At 51.7% G+C, this 5,486-nt stretch overlaps 1 long non-coding RNA gene across 1 annotated transcript; it reads left to right on the top strand.

Moving 5' to 3' along the window:
* The first annotated feature begins 6 nt into the window (after positions 1 to 6).
* On the top strand, positions 7 to 1,619 carry LOC123160269 (uncharacterized). Its single transcript, XR_006480081.1, has 2 exons — positions 7 to 1,045; positions 1,218 to 1,619. It is a non-coding gene; the product is annotated as an uncharacterized lncRNA (long non-coding RNA).
* Positions 1,620 to 5,486: the final 3,867 nt, after the last annotated feature.

Here is a 5,486-nt window from a genome sequence, read left to right on the forward strand (position 1 = left end):
CCCGGGGTGAGCTGTGTGTCGAGCACCTTCCCCATCTTCTCCCCCACCCCTTCTTCCTTCCAGGCGGCTGCATGAGGGCGAGGTCGCCAGATCCGACCCTCCCTGGCCGCCGGTGCCGCTCCTCCCCATCCCGAGGCCACCGCCGAGCCGCCTCACCCCAGGCCCCTGCTGCGCCGCCCCTCTGCAAGCCGCTGCAGCCCCAGCCCGTGCGAGGCCCCCGCCGCGCCGCCCCTCTACAAGTCGCCCGTGCACCACCTCTCCCGAGGCCCCCACCAACAAAACCTCGTGCGCCTCCCACCGCTCCCCCCTGCCAGCTCCGTCCGACCCGGTGCTGCTCGGCCGCTCTCAGCCATCGGCGGCGAGCCTTGGCAACCGGATCCAGGGACACTTCCAGCGGGCCACCGGCCTCGAGCAACCACTTCCCGTCCCGCAGCTAGCGCCACCAACTAGCGAGGATGCGGCAGCAACAGCTCCCTGCTCACGTGGCGGATCTGTCCCCGTGCACTCCTCTGGTTCCACCCACTAGAGCAGAGCATGGCAGCAAGCCTTCCCATGGTTGCACCTCCGCCTCCCATCAGAGTCTGCATATGCTTATGCAGCTCACCTTCACTTTGTCTGCAGCTCTCTGTAGCCTCTCATGGTGTTCACGTCTGTTGCTTCTAATCTGCATGGCGATCGGCGTAGAAGCCACAGGCATGGAAGAAGGCCAGCGCCGGCAGCTGCTCCTCACCCTGCTCCGCTCCCGTGCAGTGTGGAGCCCGTGTGTGTCTTGCCTGCCTGCCCCATCCCAACCGAGAGACCCCCACTTTTCGGTGAGATCCGGCGACGAGGACCTGCTCCACCGCGGCGCTCGCCTGCCCCTCTCCTCAACTCCTCGTCCTGGCCTCATCTCCGGCCCGGTCAGGGCTCACCTCACCTACCCCCACGAGGTCTAGTCCCAGCTCCGCCATAGCCCGCCTTGCCGGTCTAGAGATTCTCCTCGGTGCACCGAGTTCCCCTGCTTCTTCTCCTCACCAACGAACAACCAACCATGCCAACATTTGAGGTTGTTGCAGTTCACTGTTTTGATTTTTGGAGGAAAATCGCTACACTGCAGTTTGCTATTCCCATCGATGAGATTTGCGTTTTCTTGTGTCTCTACTTAAGAGTAATAAAAGTGCAAATGCAGTCCGCTGTACTTTTGCTCTTGAGGTTCATTTTACTCTCTTTTTTTGCAGAAAAGATGGGTGATGGAGTGCGCTTCACGAGGTTGGTCGTATCCCTCCTGCCAGGTCGTGCAGTTCCTTGGCTCGCGACATGCGGTCCGGTAGCATGGGCTTTCTGTTCACGGGCACGCCGGTTTCCACCATGCAGTTCGCTAGCTGGTTGGGCGTGGTTTCGGTATCGCGGCAATGCAGTTTGATTGAGTGCTTCCGGTGTACACTTCAAATTAGTTTTTTTGTATGTTCAGATTTACATTGCAATGTGGTGAAGTCCCGGCTGGGTGGTGCTACAATGCAGTTTGTGTGTGCCGCTCTCAGTCTTTGCTGTTGTTTTCTTGGTGGTGCTCGAGTGCTAATTCTGCTATGTATGGTTGTATGCTGGTGGTTTGTGCTACAACGACGTGCAGTTCGCCAGGCTGTGTCGTGCGCTTCGCAGGGCCATGGAGTGCGGTTCACCGGTCGGCGCCTTTGCGTTCGGTTTGCCATTTGCTTCGATATATTTGTTTTTATGTGGGTGATTTGTAAAACTGCAGGGGTGTTTTTGTAACAAAATGAAGAAACTTGTAGAAACCTACTGCAGCTCGCTTGGTAAACTCATACGGTTCACTAACATTCGCTATAGAACTCCTTTGTTGTCCACTTGGTAAACACAAAGCAAAAACATCTCAAAAGAAGCTCACTTCTATATAAGATGTAGTTCACTCTCTCAATCCCTGAGGTCCACTCGCTTGGTCAACGCGCGTAAAAAATTAACAAGTACAAAAAAAGACAGCAAAAACTCATGAGGTTCACTTTGGGTAGTGTTGCGTTGCACTTTCGGGAGTGTTGCGGTCCACTCACGTTTAAAAAAAAGTTGAAAAAAAGACAACAAAAACTTGTGCGAGAAAGTTTACGTCCGACAAAAAGAAATGATGCAGTGCACTTGTCTGTCTGTTGCAGTGCGGTTTTCAGTTTGAAGTAGTGCGTTCTTCTGTCCCATGACGATTTTGGTGTCGCGAAAAAACAGAGTGTCCGCTTTTCACGAATTTTAAAACTGCTCTTAAACCGTAAAGAATTAGAGAGTGTATTCTACATGAAAAAGTTCCGACTCGTCGATATCTTTCCAACGGCGTATCGTCTGAATCATTCCGACCAGCGGTTTGCAAAAAATTCGCGAAAAAACAGTCGCTGCCTCTCGAAGTCAGCCGCACGATTTTACAAATTAACTAAAAACCGTAAGGAATCTCAAAACCATTTCAACATATGAAAGTTGCGCCTTGTCCGTAGCTTTCCAATGGCGTATCACACGCCCCGTTTCGACAAACGGTTCAAAAACTGGAACGAAAACAGTACCGAAAATTTCAAAAAAATTGAAAAACAGAGTTCCGCGATTTAGTAAATTTGAAACTGCTCTTAAACCGTAACAAATTAGAGAAAAATTTATATATGACAAAGATGCGCCTCGACGATATCTATCCAACGCCATATCGTTTGCTTCATTCCGACGAGCGGTTTAAAATAAATCGCCAAAAAATGCTCGCTGCCACTCGTCATGGGCCGCACCATTTTCAAAACTGCTCTTAAACCGTGTGGAATCTCGAAAAGTATTTAACATGTCGAAGTTGCGCCTAATCCATAGCTTTTCAACGATATATTACACGCCTCATTCCGATAAACGGTTAAAAAATTAGAGCGAAAACAGTACTGAAAAAATAACACGTGCAGTTTTTTTCGACGAGAAGTTCACTAGTCTATATTGCAGTGCTCGTCGTCAAGAAGATGCAGTGCACTTGCGTTCAGCGTGCAGTGCAGAAGTGGTGTGCAGAATAGTTATTCTGCTAATATTAGCAGAAGTGGTGTGGGTCTAGTATGATAACACCCTTAAGAGTCTTATTCTAATAACACCTAGGCTTATTCTGCTAACACTTACGCACCGCTAATGTACCCAAAGAAACTGCACACAAAACCAAAACTGCACCGTGTCCACCCCTATCCCACCCTCCTTCTCCCCCACGCGCCACTACAACCCACATCCCGGACGCAACTGGCGATCCACCCCACCCACCTCGAGCCAGACACCGCGCCCACCTACCACCTTCCTCCGCCGGCCGGAACCACCCCGCCGCCGTCACCCCACCTCCCACCTTCCTCCGCGGGCCGGAACCACCCCGCAGCCGTCACCCCCGGGCCCCGGTACCGTCAACCCCAGGGCCTCGCCACCGTCACCCCCCATGGCCGGCCCATAACTCCAGGTCGCGCCCCTGTCCAGCCACCTACCTTCGAAGAAAAAGCAACTCCGGCCACGCCCTCGCCAGGCAACCACCGGATCCGGACGGATCTGGTTCCACTTCTGCTCGTCTCCCCTAGCCCACCACCTACATCGCCAGATCCGCAGCCGCCCGCCGGCCATGGACTCTGGCCCGCATCCTGACCCGCGCGCCTCCGCCCAGGCGACGGATCCAGCCCTGCCACGCCATGTAATCAACAAATCGGAGCGCCGCCTTTCCCCACCTTCCTCTCCATGCCCGGCCTCCACAACCCCACCGTCGTCTGGATCGCCATGGTCGTCGTCATCCTTCTTTGACATCCAGCCGGCCATCCCTCTTCAACATCCAGCCGGTCGTCATCCTTCTCGTCCATCATGAGCGCATCCCCCACCTCCTCTTCCTCGCGGCGTCAGCAAGATCCGCATAGCGGGGGAGGAGGGCACGATGACCATGGCAGTGGGCGCTGGCCCGGGCAGTGCCCTCCTCCAATGCTGCTTCGGTCCTCCTCCACTCAGACTCGTGCGTGCGTAGTCCCCACCACTACATCCTCTCCTCCACCTTCACTCCTACTCCACCGCGAAACACCATCAGAAGGGGTCGCGAGGAGGTCTGTTAGCCCGTCGGTTGTAGTTCCCTTTGACGACGAGGAGGATCACCTCTCGCTACAGTGCAGCTCGGTTGGCTCTTCATTGCAGTTTGATCGAGCCCACATCTCTTCGGTGTGCTCATCGGAGGCTCTTGCTGGCGAGAGGTAAGCAACCCTTGGCATGCACTTCGATCCATGAGTTTGCATTTCAACCGGGGTGTGCGGGTGCGGGTTGTTCTCCACCTGATATCGAGCAGTGCGGGTTGTCTCTCCTTGCAGCTCGGTTGGGTCGTCGGTGCAGTAGGAAAGCGCCTGAGAGGACTATGGCCATCTATTTCGATTCCGGCCGTCCAACGCCGCAGTACAGGTGTGTGCGGCATGCATTTTACTTGGTGTGCGCGGGAGGTTCACACAACTAGCTCGTGCAGCCCATCGTTGCCCTTGTGCTGGTTGACCGTTGCAGTGAACAAAAAAAGGGCACTCAGTTTTGCTGTGAAGTTTTGATGTAGCTCATTTTTGTTTTGCCTTTTGAAAAAAATGGTTATGAAGTGCGTAGTGCAGTACTAGTTGTGATCCAGCTCATTTTTTTTCCTTTTGAAAAAAATGATTATGGAGTGCGTAGTGCAGTACTGTTAGATACCTCGACGATTGGCTTTGTAAAAAAAGATGGAGCAGTCCACTTGGTTGTGGGGAATGAAAAGAATGAGAGACAATGGTTTCAAAAGAATTACTGTTCACTACAGTTGACGAACGGTTTTGTTACGTGTATGTATGAAGTGCACTCAATGGTTACAGTACCTGTATGTATGAAGTGCACTCAGTTTGTGTAAAAAGAATATGTATGAAGTGCACTCTGTTTTGTTTAAAAAGAATATGTTTCATTACCTGTATTTTTGAAAGCACAAATTGTTTCATGTGTTCCAAAAATCAATCGACTACATTCTACCTGCAGTGCGTTTGTTCCTCGGATGTGGTTCACTTGCGTCCAACATGAAAAGTGCGAAAAATTTAGGGAAACAACAAGATATTAATGTGGTTCACTTCGATATATGTCGTGGTTCACTTATCCCCGTCTATGCGGTCCACTCTCGTTCATAAGGAAATGTTGAAAAGAAAACAATGAGAACTCATACGAGAAAATATGTACGTCCGATAAAAGAAATCATGAAGTTCACTTGCCTATCTGATGCAGTGCGGTTTTTCGTCCGATGCAGTGCGGTTTTCAGTCGGATGAAGTATCCACGTTGATTTGGTTTCCGCGAAAAACAGAGTGTCCGCATTTCGGTAAATTTAAAACTGCTCTTAAACCGTAAGGAATTAGAGAGAGTATTCTACATGAAAAACTTGCGTCTCCTCGATATCTTTCCAACGGCATATCATTTGAATCATTTCGACAACCCGGTTTGTAAAAATTTCACGAAAAACGGCCGCTGCCACTCGTCATCCGCCGCA

This window comes from Triticum aestivum, chromosome 7B (genome assembly GCF_018294505.1).
Source record: "Triticum aestivum cultivar Chinese Spring chromosome 7B, IWGSC CS RefSeq v2.1, whole genome shotgun sequence".
Taxonomy (NCBI): domain Eukaryota; kingdom Viridiplantae; phylum Streptophyta; class Magnoliopsida; order Poales; family Poaceae; genus Triticum; species Triticum aestivum.